This window comes from Aedes aegypti, chromosome 1 (assembly GCF_002204515.2).
Source record: "Aedes aegypti strain LVP_AGWG chromosome 1, AaegL5.0 Primary Assembly, whole genome shotgun sequence".
In the NCBI taxonomy this organism is placed as follows: domain Eukaryota; kingdom Metazoa; phylum Arthropoda; class Insecta; order Diptera; family Culicidae; genus Aedes; species Aedes aegypti.
Genome location: NC_035107.1, coordinates 215,527,958 through 215,552,576, shown reverse-complemented (window position 1 = coordinate 215,552,576; position 24,619 = coordinate 215,527,958). Strand labels below are relative to the sequence as shown.

The 24,619-nt window shown below is 38.6% G+C and overlaps 1 protein-coding gene across 3 annotated transcripts in view; it reads left to right on the top strand.

Annotated features, from left to right (window-relative positions):
* LOC5574622 (ATP-binding cassette sub-family G member 8) overlaps window positions 1–24,619 on the top strand; it is a 237,720-nt gene that overhangs the window by 137,203 nt on the left and 75,898 nt on the right. The window lies entirely within an intron of this gene.

Here is a 24,619-nt window from a genome sequence, read left to right as displayed (position 1 = left end):
CGCGCCTTCTCTGGGTATTCCGTTTCGGTTTTCGGCCGCTTCCAGCGCGCCGCTCGATGGTCTTCGACTCCTGGAATACCTTCACAACGCGGGATACGGTAGAATAGTGGCTTCCAAGCCTTTTGCGTATCCATCTGTACGACTAACCAGGATTTTCGATTACCACGACCACGCCCAAGATTTTCTGACGTAGTTCTTCTTGTTTCGAATGCATTTTGAAAACTACTTGACAGATCGCGATAAAATTTTGCACACATAAACATAACACTCTAAACTAGTATCACCCAAAATTTCATTAATTTTTACCCCCGTGATAAAAAGTTACATCCAAAAAAAGTATCGCATTTTTTTCCGAGTCCAATCTTTATTATGTTTTATCTCAGAAGATCTTAACGTATCAACAGATGTTCTAGGCAGTTTTAAAAGTTCGCATTAGTTCCCAAGAGATCAGAAGGGTGTCCAGCTCATGGGGATTGCATGAAGATTTTGAAGAATTTCCCAAGAGCTCCATTAGGTTCCCAACCATTTCGAGTTGTTTCTAAAGTGGTTTCCAAAGGCTACTCAAAAGCATCATACAAATTTTCAGAGGTTTTCAAGAGGCCAGAAAGAACTACACGGGGTTCAAAGGGATTTTGTAGTGGATTCAATTTTTTATTGGTTTTCAAAGAGATTTCAAGACGTTTCATAAGATTTGTCATAGTATTAGAAGTGGTTTGAGATTCACTTGGAAATTTTGGAAAACTCTGTGAATCTCTTAAACTAATTAATATTCCCTGCGAACCTTCTGAAAATATTGATGGATCTCAAAACAAAAAAAGAGTGGTGAAATTACTGCAAAAAAATACTGTAGGATTCTCTATATCAATGGCAGAAAAATTGCTAAAAAGATTTCTGCTGGTACTTTTGCCAAGAAAATTTTAATGAAATATGTAATGTTATTCCACGTGAAAATCTCATAGTTATTTTCTGAAGGATTTTTTTCATTGTTCTATTAGGAATAAGACTATTCACAATGAGGGTTTATCGGTTCCGGCGATAGTATGTACACATTTAACTAGAATATCCGGGGAAACCCAAAGTTTAAATTTCAAAGGTAAAACATTACTTTAGCAAAAGGACATCCGGTTTGTGCTTCTTTCTTGAGTTATGATTTTTCAAAGAAAAGGGTCAAAATGGCACATTTGCACATTTTTTACAAAATTGGCCATAATTCAAAAACGAAAAAAAAAACATTTCAAAAATTTCAACGATTAAAGCTTATGAAACTACCTTCTCAAAAATATATTTTTGAAAGTTTTCCACTAATTGGAACATAGTTTTTCCGGCTTTTCTTTACGAATTTTCTCAACGGTGAAAAATTTTGTGGAAAACTGTTTCCAGTTTTTTTTTATTCCTGAGAAAATTTGCTTTCATTTTAATGAAAAAACTTTGTTTCTACGATGCATTTTTTATTCATATATTGATGAGCCCTGCCTGTGGAGAAAGTTTCATGAAAATCTGAGACCTTTCGGCCCAAACCCGTACGGAAATACAAAAAATCCCCAGTAGTCTTCTGTAGACTGATCAACATGGGCTACCCTAGTGCACACAGACTATAATATTTTGTAGCTATTAAGTTTTGCTGCCAAAGAAAATTATCGCAGGTAAGGAAAATTCTCTATTGTTATTATGTTTCATTATTCTACATAGAACGATGACAATGAGCGTCGGAATAACAGCAAATGTTCAAAAAGGGGGAATATACTATGAAAGCAAAAAAAAACAAATTCCATCAATTTATTTGTAAATAGTTCAAATCACCCTTTGCAAATACAATTAGAAAGAACAGCCAATTTTAGAAGAAGGAAGAAAAACTAAGAAACCAAAATAAATATTGATTCTTCCAACAGCTTCAGCCAAGTTTGATCAGAAGTATGACATACGTAAAAGCAGCTCATGTTAAACAGTAGTAAAATTGTTAAACAGCTTTTAAACAACGTTTTCCACTTGAGATTTTTATCCGGCCTGTCCATGAAACACATGGTAATTTATTTCGGATTTTCAATACCACCTCCTTCCCCTTTCGTGGTCTGGTGTCCATACAATAGTTAAAAAAAGATATATGGGCCATTGTATTTGGCCAAAACCTCCCGTCAAGTGTTTAATGGACTACCCATTAGATGATTTGCCCCGATCCACCCATAGAAGGCTTTTATAATTATTTAAATTGATTTTTCCAAACCGTAGAGATCAGAAACTCAATGTTGTTCTCAGCGCATTTCAAGAAGAAGCACAGTCTATTTCGGCAGATTACATATGATATCTGCAGGTTAAAAATTGTAAAACGAGTGAATAAAGTATTATTGAAAAAAAAAACTGGAAAAGCTATCCAACGCAGAGCTGAAAAAGGATTTACAGCAAGACAGCATTCAAATTATCGCATAAATTTTGACTGAACAGTTTGACGAGAGAAGCAAACACTAGCTGATGTTTTTGGACTCAATCCAGTTTTATTCGCTTGAGATCCATGTTTTTGACAATATTATATTTTGCGTGAATTGAGGTCGGTGTCCGGGATTCAAAGCTTCTGGGCATTCGAATCAATTTGACAGTTTTTTTTCCGCTTTTTAAAAATGTTCGTCTTCAACGCTGCGAACTGGACTATCCAAATTTAGACATTTTGCCTTATGAAAGATGGAACGATTATTGCAACCCGATTAACACCTATGTTATAATTCAGTTGTATCAACTGATATATGACCAAATCTGTTCATATAATAGTTATTCTACCTCCATTATAACTAACATATGTGTTATTTGTGAATACTAACGCTTTATGAATCGTTTTAGCATCACCCTACATCAAGGCGTCGATAGTCGCGTGGTGTACGTACGCGTCTATCGATTGCAAGCTTCTTGGTTCGATTCCAGGTTGCCGCGTTTTTGAATTTAAGTTTTTTAAGGCAATTTTATGTACTTCAATTTGATTTCTCGTGACGAATTTTCATAAGGAATTTCTATGTATTTGGATAGTCAATTTGCCTAAGTGTATGGTCACGCGAGAACACGTATAGTACTGCGTCAGAATTCCACAAAGAATTATGCGGATAGTCTGTTTCAAATTTTTTATGTGGAAATTATGTCCCGGTATATGGGAATTCTTCTAATAATTATGTGTAACCCTGTTGTATTAAAGTGAAATATCTCAGAATTTAAAATAACAAATTGTTTTGAAAGTATCTAACGAACAAATTAGCTGAAAACACCGACTTTCAAGCTGTTCTATATCGTGAGGTAAGTGAGTTTGAAATATTTGTAGCTCGCTATCCGACCAGTGGATTACAACTGAATTGTTACAGAGTTTGTTACTTAGATAGGACGCTTTTTGTAACAAAATATGTTATAATTTAATCAAAAATATAACTCATCATGCGATATATTTAACAAAGGTATAACTTATTGTGTTATCTTCCATAACTGACTTATAACAAAATTTGTTATTTTCCTAACACGCAAATAAACTGAACATGTGTAAGCAACTACTCTCAGATACTTTGCAACCAACTGTGTTATAATAAGGATTATGATTAAATAGTTATTTATGCAACAAGTTGCAAAATGATGATTTTTTCAGCACGAGTTGTACATTTATCCAACGAGGATCGCCGAGTTGGATGAATACAACGAGTGCTGAATAAATCGAGATTTACAACGAGCTGCATACAACATTTTTTGCTATTTCGAAAAATGCCTATGGCTGTGATACAATAGTACCCATGAATGTCATAAATTTTCTCGCTCCCATCGGTATCATGCAGTTCGATATTCCCTATTGGAGGAAAGAACAGGTAAGACAGCACATACAGTAGCTGACTACAAATGCAGTACGACCCGATCCCACATCAGAATCGCCAGCCTTTGTCGGAACCAGGTCTCACAACGGATATAGACTCGAGTGACTCACCGTGTAAACCAAATGGAAAGTCACTTCACTCGAGTCGAAAGTTATCACCTCGCTATACGACACCGACAATTCTCTCCTCACGCCAGTCGTAGAATAAACCCAAGAATCAGAAGCAATTGTGCTTATTCTGTGCGACATGTAAGGCGAGACGAGCCGCTGTGTAGACTCGCTCCCATTTGATTAGTCGCCTCACGTCACCCGAGGTGAGAATGACTTGTCTCGACTCACACGCTGCGCAGAGTAAGGGGTCATGCACAAATTATGACACGCTCCAAGGGAGGAAGGGGGTAAAGCCGAGCGTGACAAGCCTTACATCCTAAGATCTAGTTACATAACGTCATAGTCGCTTAGTGGAACCAGAAAACAATGTTTTTAGCAAGCGCCATCATGCGATGAAAGTACCAAGTAATCAATGTGTAACATAGTAGCCTTATCCCTGTTGCAAATCTTCACCGAAGAAAGAAAAATTTTACAAAGAACTCCTTATGAGAAGTAGGCATCCAATATTTTTATGGTTCTCTGTTTTTAGAAATTTTTTTTTATAAAAATCCCTCTCCGCGATGAACCATCCCCTTTTTCTATTTTCTCTTATTTATAGTTAAACTAACACAGACAGAAGGTTAACATATCTGTAAGAATTCAGAAATTATATGGTATAAATAAATAAAATCAACATGAAACAAATTCTAATTAATCCAATTATTAATTATTATTATTATAATACGAAAGTTTTTAGATTTTATCATAACCAATTATCATAACATTTCATTGATTTTGAAAAACCAGTTCAATCTATTTTCTTTGAACCTGAAGGTCATTAAAATTACTTTAAATATATTTTAATCCTTCAAAAATACCCCAATGTTTATTTATACAGCATAGTATAATCAGTGTAATGATATTATCTGACAAAAAAGTAGATCCTTCTACTTGAATACTGAATCAAGGTCGTTTTTACAATCATGCTAATTAAAAGCTTTCCATTTTGACATCCAACATAATCAAATATCATCAGAACAAATCTTAACTCAAACCATCCAACTGTCGCCATCCGGCCAAACATCGCACCATAATTAGCACCACTTTGCGAAACTTAAAAACCGAATCCAATAATCGGAATTGCTTCAGTGCAAAAGTTACGAAATCTAACAGATTGGACAAAAGGAATACACCGCCGCTGTTCCGGTCACCGTCTTAAAGTCGCAAAACGCCACAAACGGACACACTTCAATAAGAGGATGGCCCCAAAAATCCGGCGCAGCAGTGAAGCGTGTCGCGAAAACGAATGTCACTGGCACTGGTTCGGCGCCCAAGAGCCTTACACGTGCTGCGGAAAATGTGTCAATTTAAACACCTTGGGATTTGGGGTTGCTGCACGCGGTCGGTTCGGTTGTCTTTGAATTCGATTCGGGTTTCTAAATCCAGTTTTGAAATGGTAAATTTTTACGATTGTCTGTCATTTGTAGGTGACAATAAAAGTTAAGATGGTGACAGTGATCTGATTATCCGGTTCTCTTATTTAATATGTTTTTCCTGACAAACTTAAGCTAACTTTTCCATGATCGATTCAATCAACACAAACAAAGGGCAATACAAGTTTGCAACTTTTTTTCCTTATATTATTGATAACTTTAGACGAAATTTGCTCCAGTGGTTCAATACTAGATCGGGTGAAATTGATCACCATGTCACTCAATTTTATTTCTCCCTAATGGAGCACAAATATCAATGCATCCCGAGCAAAGTAGAATAACAACCGCAGAACATAATGATAACAAGATATACATCATGATTTCATTTTGTTATTTTGTGTTATCAATAGGAAGACTATTGTTATCAACGAATTTTGAGCTGTCAGATCGAGGATTCCTTAAATCCAGATACAACCTTCTGCAATTATGTTCATTAGGGTATCAACTAGTGTTTTTGTCATTCTGGGCTTGATCGAACATGATCAACTAGTATACAGAGTGAAACAGTGACAAGGGGTCAATTTTTAATATATTTGAAACAACTTTCCCATACAAACTTCGAATTGATTGCGCCAGCTGGTGGCGCAACTAATTGAGTTGAAATTTTGAGAGACCTTTTTTCTTACCCTAAGGCACATATCAAGAGGGTGCCCCGTTGAGTTTTACAACTTTTTTGTTTAAGGACCAGTCTAATATCTATAGTATAAACTTTTGTTATCACGTTTGTTATGTTGCCTGCTTGTTCAACCAAAATGAAAACAAGCTATGTCATCAAATGCTTGTTATCGGATAACTCAACTTGTTATCTTCTTGTCACTCAACTTTGCTCGGGCAGCCTGCAGTGAATGAACATTGTTTGTCATAAGTATTGTCATGTTGTGTGTTGTGCAGTTTGTTGCGTTAAAGAATGTTTATTTCTATGAAAATAATGTAAAATTTCAAAATCATGTCAGGTACAGTATTGACAAACATCAGTCAACTTCTAGTTCTAGACAAAGATTTGAACATGGTATAATCCTGAAAGTTCGTGAGGATACTTAAGATATATCCCCAAACCAGATTTCATAACCAAAACTCATACCAATTTGTTCATTTGGTTAAAATAATTGAATTTCTGTTAGATATCAGGAAATTCCTTAGAAAATTGCATACATTTAGGCGTTTTCTGCTTAATTCTTGAAATTTAACTATTCATTATTTCCATAAATATTGTTTTGTTAAGAATTTAGCAAGCATATTCGGATTCAGGGAGCTCAAATTTATTACGTAGAGTTGTTTTGAAAACTAACAATAATCACATTGGTAAGTGATCAATTTCACACCGAAATGAGATCCCCCGGTTTTTTTTTATTTTAGATATCTTCTTCTTTCTGGCGTTACGTCCCCACTGGAACAGAGCCTGCTTCTCAGTTATTCACTGAGAGCTTACTATGCCAATAAATGGTCATTGCATGTGTATATCGTGTGGCAGGTACGAAGATACTCTATGCCCTGGGAAGTCGAGAAAATTTCCAACCCGAAAAGATCCTCGACCGGTGGGATTCGGACCCATGACCCTCAGCTTGGTCATGTTGAATAGCTGCGCATATACCGATACGGCTATCAGGGCCCCTTATTTTAGATATATTTTTAGTTTTTTTTATATGTATTACATTATAATTACATCGTTTTCCCATGATATTTGCTCAAATTTTAATTATTCCATTCATTTCAAAAATCTCAAAGCATGAGTAGCAACCTCTGAAGCTAACTACCAGTAGCTTTGTAGTAAATGCTACCTTCATTCATAGCAACGCGTTGTTTGTAGTATGTTCGAAAGGTGTAGAAAAAGAAATGACACAAACATGTTCCACTCGTGTTCCACATATAGCTTTTACTACAGATAATGTAGTAAACTCAACTTTACTACATTTTATTCATACGGCCCAATTTCACTTTTCACTACAACTTGACCGTTTGCCGGGTCAGAAAATACTTATCGACGATACGGTGTTTCCTCACGCTATATATACCCTCCCCGAAGACATATAGAATATTCCATTCTTCTCCAGATTGGAGCATTCTAGAAAAAATGGAAATCTGGGTGCACTGCCGCCAGGAAAGTCTGCGTCTGAGAGAGACTCGCGAAGAGGAAAAATATCAACGTCATATGCAGCCCAGATTCCCCTCTCACGAAACGTCAAATGCAGCCCACCGTTTTAATGGCTGAAAAAGTGAAAAGTATTGTGTTCAAAGTAAACTGTTATTAAAAACCTCAGTCGGCGGAGCAGTTTTTTCCAAAGTTGCTGATAAATCTAAGCAGAAGATTAATTATTTCTAATGTCTGCTACGTTTGCTGGCATGAAATTTCACTCATACGGCTATTTATGATTCGATGTGATGCAAACTCAATCATTTTTTGCTGAGAGGTTCATGTGAGGATTTGAACAGCATGCGCATAATTGGTATAAACACAAAGTGGAATAAGAAAAAAAACTCAGCAATCACAGAAAAAGAAGACCGTCTTCGCGAGTCTCGTCTCAGGTCTGCGTTAGTCTCTGTGTGGCATGGCTCATTCACACAGGACGGTCCGGAGGAGTCATCCAAAGTGGACTCTTGATTCGTCAATGTTGTAGCTCTCACAGTCTCAGCGGCAGAATGGTGTGACTGCTCTTCTCTGGAATGCGCGGACTGCTTCTTGGAAGCGGGTCCCAAATGGACGGCACATGTCAGTCCACCGATTAATTAATCCACATCTGGTTGTTCGGAAGCCTCCTCTCGAATCGACTCCTGGCGGTGTTCAAGGCAATCACTTCGCTGATGTGCCCTGATTGCTGGCATGTTGGACGTCACAGTACGTTTCGGTGACTCTACTCTGAATGAATCGGAGAATGTCGTTTAGGATGCGTTCGAGTGAGTCGGCATTGCATGACTCGGAGACGTCTTCTTCGGTGGGCTCTGGCAAAGGCAAAGGCAGCACGCTGCTCTAGAGTATGTCACCGAACTTTGTCGATGTTGAGGAGAATTATCAAGCTTGGCTGTAGGTTCAACGAGCGTGCTTACGCTGGACGGATCTTGGCTTTCGCAGCGATGTACGGCGTCTTCGCCCTTGGTGAGTCAGAGAGCTCTCTCTGAGCGGACTCTGACAGGAGTCTAACTCGCTTTTTTGCTGGTGGCTTACAAGGAATTCCAATAGGGTACGGTTGCTTCCTGCTGGACTGATGCGAGTGTTCGGACTCCATTTGATTTTCGGTCGTCGCAATGTGTGTTGGCGTTTTTACGCTGGACATGTCGGAGCGCTTCTCATGGCCGTACTCTGGCCGCTGCCTTTTTTGGAAGCTTTCCAAAATTAGGCGTTCACTCACACCTACCAACTTACCAGCCAGGTTCGCGGTTAGCTGCTCGATCCTCAGCAAAGCTTCGGTATGAAGCTGGTCGAACCTTAGATGCTGTTCATCATGCTCTTCGTACTACGTCGCAGGAATCTGTATCAGGATCTCCTGTTGAAGGCTCGTCTACTCTCGATAGTACATATCCAGCTTCTTCTCGTAGGCTCGCAGCAGTGATGATCTCTTCTTGGATAGGTCATCCTTCACCTCCTCTAAGTTACGAATGACGTACGTGACCTTTCGGGTAACTTGGTCACGTAGATGGATAAGTTTCTGTATCTCATCCATGCGGGGTATCACAGCTATTGGCGTGTAGTAGCTCATGGGGTAGATCGGCCGGGATTCCTCACTGTCAGTCGGCTCACTGACTAATTAGACTTTCTCGAATGGTCACCTTGTTGACCACGGGACACAGATGCCGTATCAACTGCACGCCTTGTTATCCAGGGAAACGAGGTCTGCTTCTACTGATACCCTCGTTGATCAGCAGAAGGCTTTACTCTTGCGGTGGCAAGAATGTCACGCTTCGTACCGATCTCTCGCAGATCGGCGGGAATTCCTGGACTGGTCGCCTGGAATACGTGAGTAAACGGGTCCTGCTTCTATTGTGCACCTTGTTGACCAGTAGAAGGCTTCAATGGTACCGATCCTTTCGAATATCGGCAAGAATCTCGCACGCTCGGTTGTGACAGAGATTCCACACTATTTGGTATCCTCGCCGGTGACAAGGATGTCATCGTTGGCGCCGATCGACTCGTTGATCGGGTGGGGTATCCTCGTCTGGTCGCCTCGAATACCTGGGAAAACGAGTCCTGCTTCTACTGTGCGTCTCGTTGACCAGTAGAAGGCATCGATGGTACCGATTCTCTCGCTGATCGGTATAAACCTCTCACGGTCTGTTGTGCAGAGATTCTACACTCTATGGTGCTCTTGCCGGCGGCAAGAATGTCACCTTCGGCACCAATCGTCACGTTGATCGGCGAGAATTCCTCGTCTGGTCGCCTCTTTGACCAAAGAAGGCTAGCGGTGTCCATTCCTTGATAGGCGGGAATTCCCCGGATGGTCGTCTTGATGACCAGGGAAAATGGATGCTTCTACTGTGCTCCTCGTTGACCAGTTGAAGGTTTCGACGGTACCGATCCGCATGATAATCGGCAGGAATCACGCACGCTCGGTAATGTCAGAGATTCCACACTATTCGGTATCCTCGCCGGCGGCAAGGATGTCACCGTTGGCACCGATCGACTCGTTGATCGGTTGGGGTTTCCTCGTCTGGTTGCCTCGATAACCAGGGAGAACGGATGCGTCTACATTGCGCCTCGTTGACCAGTAGAAGGCTTTGTTGTTACCGATCGCCTCACAGACCGGTAGAGGCCTCTCACTCCTTTGGTATTCTTGCGGTGGCAAGAATGTCACGCTTCGTACCGATCTCTCGCAGATCGGCGGGAATTCTTGCACTGGTTGCCTCGAATACCTGGGTAAACGGGTCCTGCTTCTACTGTGCGCCTTGTTGACCAGTAGAAGGCTTCGATGGTGTCGAACCTCGCGCTATTCGACAGAATTTCCCCGACTGGTCGCCTCGTTGACCAGGGAGAACGTATGCTTCTACCGTGCGCCTCGTTGACCAGTAGAAGGTTTCAATGGTACCGATCCTCTCGAAGATCGACAAGAATCTCGCACGTTCGGTTGTGATAGAGATTCAACATTATTTGGTATCCTCGCCGGCGGCATGGATGTCACCGTTGGTACCGATCGACTCGTTGATCGGCTGGGGTTTCCTCGTCTAGTCGCCTCGTTGACCAGAGAGAAAAGGCTCTACTTCAACTGATCGCCTCGTTGACCACCAGAAGCCTACGATAGCGAACCGGAGACTGTAGGCCGGTTCCATTCCACAGGTACGGTATCCGATGGTTGGTTTGACTTTATTAACGAGATTTTTAGCCCTGGGCTAGTTCATCTCGGGACCAACGGCTTTACTTCCCTTCCGAAGGAAGTCGTCACTATAACTGTTTTACGTCATAAGTGACTATGTCGGGGATGGGATTCGATCCCAGGTCCTCGGCGTGAGAGTACGGTATCCGATTCGAAGGACCAAATGTTGAGGCACCGCAGTACCTCAAACGGGATTTTTTTTTCTCTCAAGAAAGAAACACACGGGTGGAATTACTGTTCCACTTAACACTACTTTATTTCACTTCACTTTGAGAGCTTTCGCCAGCTCAATACACTTTTCACTTTTCACTACAACTAGAACCGTTGAGCTCCCTTTGACGGCGGCTGCGAGCGCGCGCGTCACTCATGAGTGATTGTTGACATCAGTGAGTGACCGCGCACTGCTGCTGGCTTCGGATGGGTTTGATGCTGCTGGTGATGATGTTCCTCCCGCGTTTGACGTTCCTCCTTATAGTGGTTATCACGCCCAATGGTATTGGTGCCCTAGTGTAGTTGTAGTTGTGAACCTTAGAGGAAAACTATATGCACTCAGTCTCGAAAAACACCCAGAAACCGGGTGTAAATTTTTCAAATTGGGTAATATTTCCATATGCATTTTGATGAGTCTGGAAAGCGTGTGCAAGTTTCTTTGAGGAAAACAAAAACAAACTGTGTATGACGAGCGTATGCTAGTCTACGTGTGTTCAAATGTCACTAAGCTCTATGCTCATTTCTGTAGAGGACAGTGGGGCAATTTTGCCACCGGAACGGTCGATTCAGGCTCGAACAGTCCTGGATACTTAACTTCATCTATCCAATTTATGGTGTGGAAAAATGAAAAGTTGAGTTTTGGAAGCAATAAGAGAAATCTTCCATTTTTGCAAAACTCATTTTTTCCTGAAATTTACTACAGATGACTCGAAGGCTCCTTTTTTGGCAAAAAGGCCTGTGTCATCCGCAAAGAAACATTTTTGATATTCTTGAGGTAATTCAGGTAAATCAGATGTGAAAATGTTGCACAAAATCGGTCTTCTTTTAAATGTAACAAGGATATGATCAAAATCAAAATCGGCGTGGGTTGGCTACGAAGGTGACTAGAATCGCTAAGACCAAATCATTTGTACATGAGTTTCTAAAAGAGGGAAAACAAGTAGAACTATCAGAGTATTGAATTGAGAGATATCCTAAAGAGCAGTCATCAAATAAAATTATACCGTTGGATTTACTTTGCAAATTATTCCATGAGCGATGTTTGGCATTAAAGTCACCAATGACAAACCATTTTGATTTATTGCGGTAAATTTCCGCAAGTAATTTTGAAGCAAATGAACTTGCTGCCCAGTACATTGAAAAGGCAAATAGGCAGCTATGAAAGTATATTTACCAAGCTGTGTTTCAACAGAAACTCTCAAAGGTTCAAAAACTTTAGTTTCAAATGACGAAAAAAATGGTTAAATCCAAACTTTTTTGTTTATCGTAATGATCGACTGGCTAGATCATGTGGTGGAGTTGCTATCACTATTCATATGCTATGAAAGCTCCAACACTCCACCACATGCTCTAACCAATCGATCATAACGATAAGCAAAAAAGATCGGAACTTTTTTGTGTTTATGTTCAAGCTTCAAATAAGTTTCAGTAATAACTGCTATAATAATATTACCTGTGAGAAAATTAAATATGTAGCTCGTTGTCTTTGCCACTCAAAGAAGTGCAATCTAATTTTAAATATTTGAACGATTACTTGGATCCATTAGAGAAACGTAATCCAATAACAATTGTATTAATAAAGTTAACACCAGTCATCGTGACGATTTTGAGCATTGCATCAATCATTTGATTCATATATTCAGTTAAAAAATCAAAATCAGAGGGAGACATGTTACTAGAAGTAGGGTGCCGGTACTAATGGTTGTAATGTACCAGTAGATTGGACTATGGAATAAAATGTACATTTTTCGATAAAAACGACATGTGCTATTTTTGGTAGATAGATCGCCTCTAGTTTAGTCGATTTGCCAAATTTTAGCTTTTTATTTTATCAAAAAGTCATATCAATAATGAAGTTTACATAAAAAATTGGCTCCCTTGCACCAATAGTTGCCGTCGTGTTCCAGTAGTGGATCAACGGTTGGAAGCAGTTTTTAAAATGGATATATAAAAATGAAGAAAAGTCCCAGAGATGATCTTTATGGTTCATTCGAAAGATAATAGTTGCTGTTCCAAGGGAAAAATGTTAACCCTATGTAAAAATCTCCCATTTTCTTTTAAATTCCTTGTATCATTCCCGAACGTCTACTACTGAAGCACTAGCGCAACTACTGGAACACGTGTACCAATAGTGGCTCAAGCGATTTCATGTTTAAAAAAAATAGTTTTATCACTCTGTTTATATTTTTCCCATACAGTAGAGGTTGAAATCTTTCTGTTGTCGCCAAAAGATCTCTGTTAGGGCTTTTCGTTATTTTGTTATGATTTTTTATAGCTTAGATAGTCCTAATGGCACCGGCACCCTAGGTACATTATCTTGTGATTTTCTGTGATTTTTGTTGTAATCATCGAATTAATAGTTGTTGTTTTTCCAATTGAAGTCGTCACAAAACCCAATGACAACCAAATTGGGGAAGATCAAAACCCATTGTGTCCACCCTCCGAACTCCACACCATACGATGAGGAAATTTTCGGTATAGATTTCGGCGAGGGCCCATGGCAAACATGGCAAAGCCGCCAACGTGGGGTGAATAATTCATAAGCGATCCAACCCTGTAGAGCAGGTCTTTCTCCTTGGGATTGCACCGTTCGATGTCTATTACAAATCAACAGCAGCGATGGTAATGAACTTCAGTCGGCTGGTCGGATTGGAATGGAACACTATATACGTACTCTCAAGTCTTCCCACGAGTATGACGCTTCTTCCCACGCCGTAAACAGTCGAAGAACGGAATGGAAGGTGCCATAAGCGCGGTTCCTCGCTCTCACTCTCGTTGAAATTTTTCATCAATTGCCCCGGCCCATTGAGCACGATGGTCAGGCTCCATGCAAAAATGTGGCCAAATCTACCAAAATTGACATTTCTCAATTAGTTTCTATTATTTAAAAAATGATACACCGTATTTTTCAATTACTTACGACGTTTTTGTATCAGTGCAAAATCGACTCAAGTAGAGTATAGGAATAGGAATATGAATAGAAATAGGAATAGGAATACGTAGGCATTTCAAAAGATTCAACCACAAATATATTGAGCTCGATGATTTCATGATAAAGTAGAGAAGGGGAAAGTGACAGCCAAAGTCATGTCCAAAACAAAAAACTGAGTCTAGACAGATTAAAATAATCAACTTCTAAATAAAATTCATGATTCCATATGAGAACTGCCATAAAACATGATATGACGATTTTCACGTATTTTGTTGGGCCATTCTGTTTATTCAATCAAGGCAGTTTTGGCCAAACTTCATTTGTTTACAACCATTGTGCAGCGGCTCCACGTGCCTCATCGGCTATGTGCAGTCTCCCCTCGTACACGAAAGTTTTCCCTCCCTCCTCCTCGCGATGATCCGGAAAAACAACCCTTTGTTTTCGTTTTCGGGTTGACCTCGGTTCACACGCGAACGTTGCCGTTGCAAAGACGCAGAAAGACCTACAGGTGAAATATTGCCGATGATGGACGGGTAATTGTGTGATTCATTGCAGTCATAAATGGGGTCTTCCTCGGGCGAGATGAAGCTGGACCGTCCGCCAGGTCGTAATTTAATTAGCCAATGAATTTCACTTTCATTCAAAGAGGGTATGGAGAAAATGGTTTTCATTTTTGTTGAGTGAACTAATAGGAAGTTTATGGAATAGAAATTTTATTGATATACTTTACAAATTATGTAAGACAAACTTGCCTCCTTTTATTTAATTATGAACACTCTTAAAGAAAACATATTTCCAGTCACAAAAATACACAACTCACTTATTATTTTCGCATTTTTTTATGCTCGATGGTTCTGGCACTTTGTGCATAATTTATCATTGATACTACAGCGTGAAATCTTGTAAATAAAGTCATTTTACCTGCAAGACTATTTGAGAGATGATGAGTTGCCTTCTAAACTGAGGATTTTTCTATGTTTGCAAGATATATCTTTGAACATGCAATTATTGATGCTAGAATTACGAGCGTTCACACGGAAGTCAGTTAATTTGAAGAGAAGATCATTCACAATTTCTATTTTCTTGTAGTGATGAATTCACAAATCAAGTCTAATTTTTTTGGTCATTGGAGATTTGTATGTCAAACATTGCTCGTGGAACAATTCTCAAAGCAATCTAAATGGCAGGATTTTATTTGACAAGTGCTTTTCGTGATATGTGTCGAATTAATACCCTGATAGACATAGTTGTTTTTTCTCATCTAGAAATCTTTTCTAAAACCCTTACGAGCTTTGTGGCTAACTGGTTACTAGCCTGGGACACGGTTTTATGAAAATGAAAATTCGCTCTAGTCCACATTTTGAATTGCATTTGGGTCCCATAACAACTGTGTAAAATTTCAGCTCGGTCGATGAAACTATAATTTAGCGCCAGACGTTCAAAGTTTGTATTTGGGAAAACTTACTTTTGCAAAGAAAAATCACCAGAAGTCGCCCAATGACAAATTCTGAACACAGATTTCGATAGGTATTTTTACGATGAGGAATCTAATATCAACTTTGAACGGTTTAATTTAATTTGTGAAGTATCGACTGTATGGTTTAATCTTAATTTTCCGGCAACGCAGTCTTTATTAAGATAAAAAACCCCTGAGGAAGACACAATACCCGTGTCGAAACGTCGGGCAAATCGGGCAAAAATTAAGATTATGCACAGTTGTTTTGGAACCCAAATGCAATTCAAAAAGTGGACTGGAGCGAGAATCTTATTTTTGTCCCACACTACTGGTTACTCACTCTGACTTAGAGTAGTTTGTGGTTTTTTGATTCGGTTGCATGCTATTATGGGGCGAGCGTCGGAATCAAGATTAATTGTGTTCGTTTTTCGTTGTGTGAGTGCTAGGTATTCGGGTTCAGTCTAGGATGAATAAGCAATTAGTGAGCTCGTTTTATGCTAATGATAACATTATTTAAGGGGCCCAAAACGCAAAGGGGTTAGAGTTGAGTATACTATAAAAAATATTCTGTAACAATTTCGATGGTATTAATATGTGATTTTCCGTCCGAAAAACAATTGAAGAGAATAGAAGAAGAATTGGTAGAAGATCGGCTTGGTTTTTCGGCTCCCATATAATTTGTATGGAATGAGTTATTGAAAAAACTTCAAAGTTGATTTTCTCAAAAATAGTATATCACTTACACCTCTTTGATTCTAACCTCCTCATTGATATTATGCCGCTACATTTATGTAATTTTCAAACAATCTATGGGTGGTTCGGCATGGCCCTGTCGGCATTAACCCTTGTTCCTGTTTTATATAATTGCGATATACCGTTTTGTCTCAAATTCCGAACATATTCCAAAACACACTCATATTGCGAATAGTGGCGAATTTAGGGGTTAATTTATTACTTTTCAATATTTAGGACCTGTATTGCAAAAAATGGCCATCATTTGGACAATTTTTGAAAATTTGAATGAAAAGTCGTCGTGTTTACAGTGAAGCGTTGAAAATATGAGTCTTGTTCAAAATATTAAACACAACGCATGCCTTTCTTCTTTCGATATTACCAAAAGTAACCTTTGAAAAGTTCGACATTATAATATTGACGTACTTTTTGTATCTTTTACCAATATCTGTTCACCACGAAATAAAAATTTAAAAGTAGTAACAGTCGTTTTCTTCTATTCTTCATATTTATCCGTGGAACGCATCACCAGCAATGGCGGCTCCCAAATCATTTCTCTCCCTCACTTATAAACAACCTTTCCGTAGGAACTACGGAGATGCAGAGGTATTCTCGATCTCTAGAAGCAAGAATCATTACACACTAGCATTCCTTCCCCATTCCAACTGACTGTAAGATCTGCTAAAATGTGCATTTCTAGAATAAGCTGAAGTTTCCGTTCCTTGTTTATTTGAGTCGATGTGCAATTCTTCCAGTTTCGAACAATCACGGAGAAGCAACCATTGTACTATGGTCCAGAAAGCAGTTTAACGCGGAAAGATGTATTTTGACCTTTAAGGCTGGTTTGTTATTGACAAGAAAAGGAATCACCTATCTCGATGCGTGGAAAATTTCTTCCTAGAAATGGTTCAGAAAATCACATTTTTCTGATCGTAGTACGCAGTTGAGAATGACTGTCATTTCAGGAGCCCCCTTAGGAAATTTCTTGACCCATTCAGTCAAGAAATTTCTTTACTCTTCTTAAGCGAAACAGCATACTTAGCTTTAAAATGAAGCATTAGACGAATACGATCTCCTACAAAGCCATTTGTTTGCTGCTAGGGGGAGGATAGCATTGCTCTGAGCAGGCTATGCGCATTGAGCAGCTTTGAGTTACTCACATTTGCTCAGAAATTAGCAAATCTAAGTAATCAATTTCATACATTTCCTATTATCAAATATGCTTCGACGATACATCTGGTTTCAACAAATGTCGGGTAGAATTGTTTTTTTCTATCATTTGATAAACGCTGCTCATATCGATTATTGTTGCAAATGAAGCGCTATCCCGTTCTTTCGTATTGTTTAAAGCTTCGAAAGATACGAGATAATTAATTCTAAAGTTATTATTATTATCTTTATTAGGGAGATTTTCAGCCCAGAGCTGGTTCATCTCTATATGAAAATAGTTCTAAAGTGACTTGTATGTTTGTCCCATTTTTTTCTTTTCAATTATATAAACTAATCTGCTGCATGGCATTTATTTCTATTGATACTTTAAGATGAACGTTACCATTCTAGGAAAGTGCTTTAATAGGAATGTGGTTCAATGGCGAAATCATCACGACATTTGAACAGAATCGTAGCAGAGACCAACTTATGTTTGGGAGAACCTTAATTAAAATAATTAGAGTTGAATCTTCGTGAGCTGTACCAACACTAGCACAAATAAATGTTTTAGTATTAGTTCAGAAAAAAATAAATTCAAATATCCTACTCAGCTAAAGACCTTCAACAAGGATTGCCGACTGCATACGACACGAGGCGAAAAATTTTCAGTACGAAACAAACAACCACACGCTTATGGTTGCTATGCTTACATGCAGCCGAGCAAATCGAGCTACTCAGAGTTGCTCAAAAGCAACTCGTGATCTAACTCAAGATCAGTAGGCTGTCCCACCCCTTGGTTTGCTGTTTTTGAGAATTAGGATGGTCGACATTTTCATAGAAATGTTATAACTAACATTTTTTGTAGAAATTGTAATAAACATGCTTCAGCAAAACTGTAAACCATCCAATTTCAACCAACTCTGCAAAAAAAATGTTTGTAGCTCTTAAATTAAAACTAAAAATTTAAATTGAAAGTGGGCTTCGTAGCCGTGCGCTTTGTATCACCGAGGCATTTAGCCACATCGTGCTAAGGAGTGTGGGTTCGGTTCCCGCCTTAGGCCGAAAAACTTTCCAAGAGGAATGGTTTCCGACCAGAGTTGCACAATATCAGTCATATCAGCTGACGGCTGATGTACTAAAACTATCAATATCAGCTGCGAACTATCAACATAATTTTGATCTGACAACCAACAGCAGTGATGCGACATCGCACTCTAGATCATAATCACTGCAGAATGAGTGATCACGTGGTAATTATCCACGCTTAGAATGTTTTTCTGTGACCAACACACAGTTTCAAACCATCTACAGCACTACCAAGAATATCGTACTGATACATTGTCATTTCATTTGCTTAATTTAAGGCTAAACTTAACCCATCAGTGATATCCATAGTCTATCGCTATCAATGCATTGGTGATGGAGTAAACAGCATGATTTTGATGTGATATGGAATGATCCGAATTCTATCGCAGTCGGCCTGTACAAATCTGAAAATTTCAAGCGTTGACAGTGACAGCAAGCAACTCTGTTTCCGACTGTGCTACTGGGCATTGCATGCTAGTCCTTTGTCTAGTGTGGTGCTTCCTTCAAAGGGCAAAAAGCCCACCGGAAGCACTAACTGGTAGTGTCTTAAAAAAAATGAGCGATTCAGAGCTTTTTTATTCTTATAATGGCATACTAGTGGTCTGGCTCCAGCGTTTTCAATTGTAATATATCATCAAAGTAGTCTATGACACACTTTTAGAATTCCAAAAAAACACATAATTTGGTGAGTGAAGAAACTCGTTGTCTCTTTTAGATTGAGAGTTATTGATGCTTTCCTTGCACAAACATGCATACTTTGATTGTGAATAATTCTGATTTGGGCAAATATACAAAATATTTTTGACGGCATTCAAACAACAATTAAAATTGTATATAATATAAACATTATACAAGTGTATTATTTTTGTAACTCTTATAAAATGCTTTGAAGAAAAAACACATTTTTTTCAGAAAAATGTCAACAACTTTTAAGTTAAAATAAATATTAACAATCTTTTTGCAAGAAAATTTGCGTATTTTTGAGTTTTAAAAGTCGTTTATACTCTTTGAAGAAACACTATTAGAAAAACTAAGGTTAAAAACCTATTTTTCTTGAACCACCCTACGTTGGTTTGGGAAAAATGCTCTAAATCGGTAAAATTATGAGCTGCAGGTAGCTTTAAAAAAATCCGATTTAATCGTTGTTCCATATTCGTGTGAAATTGTTTTGATTTTGGTTTTTTTTTTAATTATTACAACATAATACAATATTAGTCGAACGATGTACAGAATACCGATAGCAATTTCATTGATAAATTAAAAAGATACAGCATGTACAAGGTGTCCACTTTATAAAATGAACAGTTCTTAGTGTGAATCCAGGGATTGGTGTGTAGATCGTAGGATCTCAGTGTGGATCCTGGGACTGTGATGTGGATTGTTGGGCGACAGCGTGAATCTTGGTATTCCAGTGTGGAATCTTAGATTCCAGTGCAAATATTGGGATTCCAGTGTAATTCTGGTATTCCGGTGTGAATCTTGAGAACCACATGTAGATTATGGATTTCCAGTGTGGATATTGGGATTACAGTGTGGATCCTGAGCTTACAGGGTGGGTTCTGGAATTTTAGTGATGACCTTATGGTAACAGTGCTTACATTATGGATCTTGGGATTTCAGTGTAGATTCTGAATATCCAGGGATTGTAGGGAATTCGGTGGATTTCGGCAGAGATCCTGGGTTTCCAGTGTGGATCCTTAGATTACCGTATGGATCTTGGTATTCCAGTGTGGGTTATGGCATTCCGGTGTGAATCCTAGTATTCCTATATGGATTCTGGTAATTCAGTGGGGATCCTAGGATTTAAGTGTGGATTCAAACATTCCAAAGTTGATACCAGTATGAATTTTATTTTATTATTAAAGGTTTATTTTATTTCATTTCATTTTACATTTTTGTACATTTTACATTTCAAGTGATGCTGCTCATGGCATTTCAGCTTTGATCTTTCCCAGTATGAATTCTGGTATTCCAGTATTTATCCTAGAATTTCAATATGTATCCGAGGAAGCTAATGTGTGTTCTGGAATTCAAGTCGGGTTTCAAGTGTGGATCCTGGTGTTTCAGTGTGTATTTTAAGATTGTAGCGTAGGTTGTGGGATTGTTGTGGATCCTTGAATATGGAACCTAGGTTTCCAGTGTGAGTCCTGGGATTGCTGTGTAGATCCTGGTAATTCATTGCGTATCTTTGGACTCCAGTGTGAATACTAAAACTCCAGTGTGTTCTTGGAACTCCAGTGTAGACCTTCAGATTCCAGTGTGGATCATGGGATTGGAGCATGGGTCCTTGGTTTTCAGGGTGAATCCTGGAATTCTAGTGGGGAGCCTAGAATTTTTGGTGATTCCAATTTGAATGGTCAAATGGGCATCCTAGGATTCTTGTGGGAATAAAAAAGACAATTTACACCGTCTTCAGCACATAGGCTGCACAGACTGAACAATCACTAACATTAGGCAACGGACAACACGAAACACCCAGTAGCCCAGCGATGAATTTTTCGTTTGACGAAAAGTTTTCAGCACTTGAGCTTTCAGTGACAATACTGTGTGAATCCTGTGAGAGTAATGTTGAAACAATGTGCAAATATTGTGAAAATACTGCGAAAATGGTGAACAAAATAGTTGGAAAATATATTGCAAATTTTACGGGAAAGGAGGAGAAGCTCTGTGGAAGTTCTGAGAGGATTTGGTGTGGGTTTAGGAAATGCTGTTAGAGTTACCGTTTTGATTCATATTACGGACAGCTTCAAATTCCGGACACTCTCGTTTGTATGGGAAACATTTCACACGAAATGTTTCAATTTTCGCCGTCCAAAAGTTCTCATTTTCGAGGCTCGTTTTATTAGGTTTTTTCCATAAATATCATTGCAAATTTATAATGCCCAACTACCTTAGACGTCTCTTAAGTGGCTGAACGATTTCAATTGATGATTTGACTGTTCCATTAATGATTATCATGAGCTGTCCGTAATTCGAATCAAAGCGTCCGGAATATGAGGCAAAAGTGAGGGAGCGTCCGGAATAAGAATCATGAAAAGGCCACACGTTTTGATTTATTTAAAATTATTCAAGTTGCGGACGCGTATTCTTTACCCACCATCCGAAAGTTAAGGGCTTCCGACGCTCGATAACGCTAAAAAATCATACAGAATGATTTATTTTGTATGGTCCATGCTGGGTTATACTTCACTGAGGCCTTAAGTGTCCGTAATATGAATCAAAACGGTATATGGAAAACAATTCGTATTCTTGAGAGAATCCCGTGGAAATACTTTGAGAATAATTTAAAAATTCCATAAGAGTTAAGTCCATGTGAGAATTCTCTGAGAATTGAGGGAATTGTGTAAAAATACTACGAGAAATTGTGAGAATCATATGAGAATCCCGTGTGGTTTTTATGGAGATCCTGGAGGAATTCCGATGGAAATTCTATAGGAGTCTGGTGGATATTATTTAAAAATCTTGTGGGAATCCTGTTGGACTCCTATTGGAATTCTGTTGGAAATCTTCAAAAGTGGTTTTTATTTCGACATAATATTGCAATATTCTTGTAAATTTTATGAATATGTATTCAGAACCATTTGATTGCTCTTCAGGATGTCTATTAATTCAAGAACCTGATAGCCATCCTTATTTTTTCACCTCTAGAAACCCCTACGAGCTTTGTAGGTAGGACACTTTTTTGATCTTTTACCAATATCTCAAACTGACTTTAATTAAATTTCCCATGAAGTGATTCTTACTCCTATCAATTCAACATTCAACTGTTTGAACGTGTTTTTTGACAATTCTTTTGGGAGTGATTTGGATAAAGTGAGAAGTACATCCAAATGAGACCTTCCTTAGCCGAGAGAGAATCTGTGGTTACAAAACAAAGCCATGCTGAAGGTGTCTGAGCTGAGTTTGATTCCCAGTCGGTCCAGGATCTTTTTGTAATAGAAAGTTCCTTGACTCCCCTGGGCATAGAGTATCATCTCACCTGCCACAAAATATACGAATGCGAAAATGGCATCGTTAGCAAAGAAAGCTCTCAGTTAATAACTATGGATATGTTTACAGAGGTTTATGGACAAAAGGTCGAGAGACAAATGGTTGAAAGAACAAAAGGTCGAAAATGGTTTGCTTGGTGGGAAATTTTTCCTTCTTCGAAAAATTTTTTGTCCTTTCTTATTTGTTCTTCTACCTTCTGTCCTTTCGACCTTTTGTCATAGATTCGTTTACTGAACACTAAGCTGAGAAGTAGGCATTGAGGACTTTATGCCAAGACGAAGAAGAAGATGCATTTCTTTTGGAATATTGCTATAGATGGGTGTGGGACATTTCGCATAAAGATGTTTCGCATAAGGACGTTTGGCATAATGAACATTTGGCATAATGAGAATTATATGGTTTCTTTAAAATGCTACCCGTTCTTCTATGTAACTGCTTTATGCGAAACGTCCATTATGCCAAACTTCCTCATGCGAAAGGAGTCACCCCTAGTATAGAATGCTCCAAGAGTGGGCTTCGTGGCCGTGCAGTTAATGTTACCAAGCATTTAATCGCATCGAGTCAAAGAGCATGGGTTCGATTCCCGCTTCAGTCCGGAAAACTTTTCGTCAAAAATGTATTTCGACTGTGCGGCTGGGCGTTGCATGCTAGTCCGTTGTCTAGTGCGATACTTTCTTTAAAGAGCCATTCGTCCACTGGAAGCATTAACATGTCGGTGTCTTTAAAGAGTTACATGAATATAGGACACTTGATTTTTTTTTCAAACGAATTCATGTGAAAAGAAATCTGACAAACAAACTCTCTGGAAACTCTAAATGGATTCTTTCTAAAGTTTCTTAAGAGATTCTTTCAAGAATTCCTCGACGAAATCGTTCAAGTATTCGTCCAGAAATTTCTCCAAGAACTCCATCAAAGGTTATTTGTCAACTTTTCAAGACACTTTCAGAGTTGTATCCTAAATTCCTCCAAGTGATTTATTAAGAAATCCTACCAGTGTTTCCTTATGAAACGTTTAACGATAATCTTTCAAGAGTCAATCAGTAACACTTTCAGTAATGCTCGCAAAAGTTTTTTTTTTCGTTTGCTTCTTCAACAATTTATCCAGTAGTTCTTCCATAGAAGTATTCAGGGGATTTCTTCATATCGATTTCAGTAAGAGTATTTTCTGGTTGTACTACATTTTTTTTTCAAATTTTCATTAGGAATTTCTTTGAACATTCTTGAAAAGATACTTACAAAAACTCCTTCAGGGAGTCCTGCAAAAAGCTCTCCAAATATTCTATCGGGTATTACTATGAAAGTTTATCCATCAATTTTTCTATAGATTCCAGAGAGAAATCCTCCAAATATTCTTGTGGGTATTTTTCCTGATCCTTACAGAAGCTATTTCTAGATTTTGTGTAGAGATTACCGAAAAAAAATTCCAAAATTCTCCCAATATTTTTCTACTATAATTGAATTACGTATTTCTCTAAGGATTCTTGAATACAATATAGATCATTTTCATACCTTCAGGCGAATTCTTCGAAGTAAAGAAAAGTTTCTTGGTAGTTCGCCGGAATTTGTCTACTAATTAGTTTTGTAGAAAGCCTGAGGTAACAATCCTTTTTAAAATTAATAACACTTCATGGGACCTTCCGTAGCCAAGTGGTTAGATTCCGCGGCTACAAAACAAAGCCATGCTGAAGGTGTCTGGGTTCGAATCCCGGTCGGTCCAGGATCTTTTCGTAATGGAAATTTATTTGATTTTCCTGGGCATAGAGTATCATCGTAACAGCCACACAAAATAAGACTGCGAAAATATGGCAACTTTGGCAAAGAAAGCTCTCAGTTAATAATTGTAGAAGTGCTCATAAGAACACTACGTTGAGGAGCAGGATCTGTCCCAGTGAGGACGTAAATGTCAAGAATAATCCAATATATTTTCCATGAGAACTGTGGAAATGCAGTGGTCTAGTTGGTCTCTAGTAGCAATGGTTGCCTTACATACATCCCTTTTCTTACCCGATGAGCGTAAGGACGTGGCCGGCGCCGTTATCGACTTTTAAGTTTTAACTCTTGATTTGTGCACATTAAGATGCCAGACCTCGTTAATCAATCTCTGAGCAACATGGATTGTTCTGGCCGAATGTCGTTTCGCCTAATGTCGTTTGGCCGAACGCCAATATCCCGAATACCAACTGTCCGAATTATAATTTTGATTTGAGATGTCAACAGTGCTGCAGTGTAGGATTTAGAAGCACAACCCTTTTTTCAAAGTAGGGCATTTATTATTTAGTTAGACAACATCATTTCTTCGAAAAAAAATCCTACAACAGATTCCCGCACCGTGTTTTACGCTAAAATAAC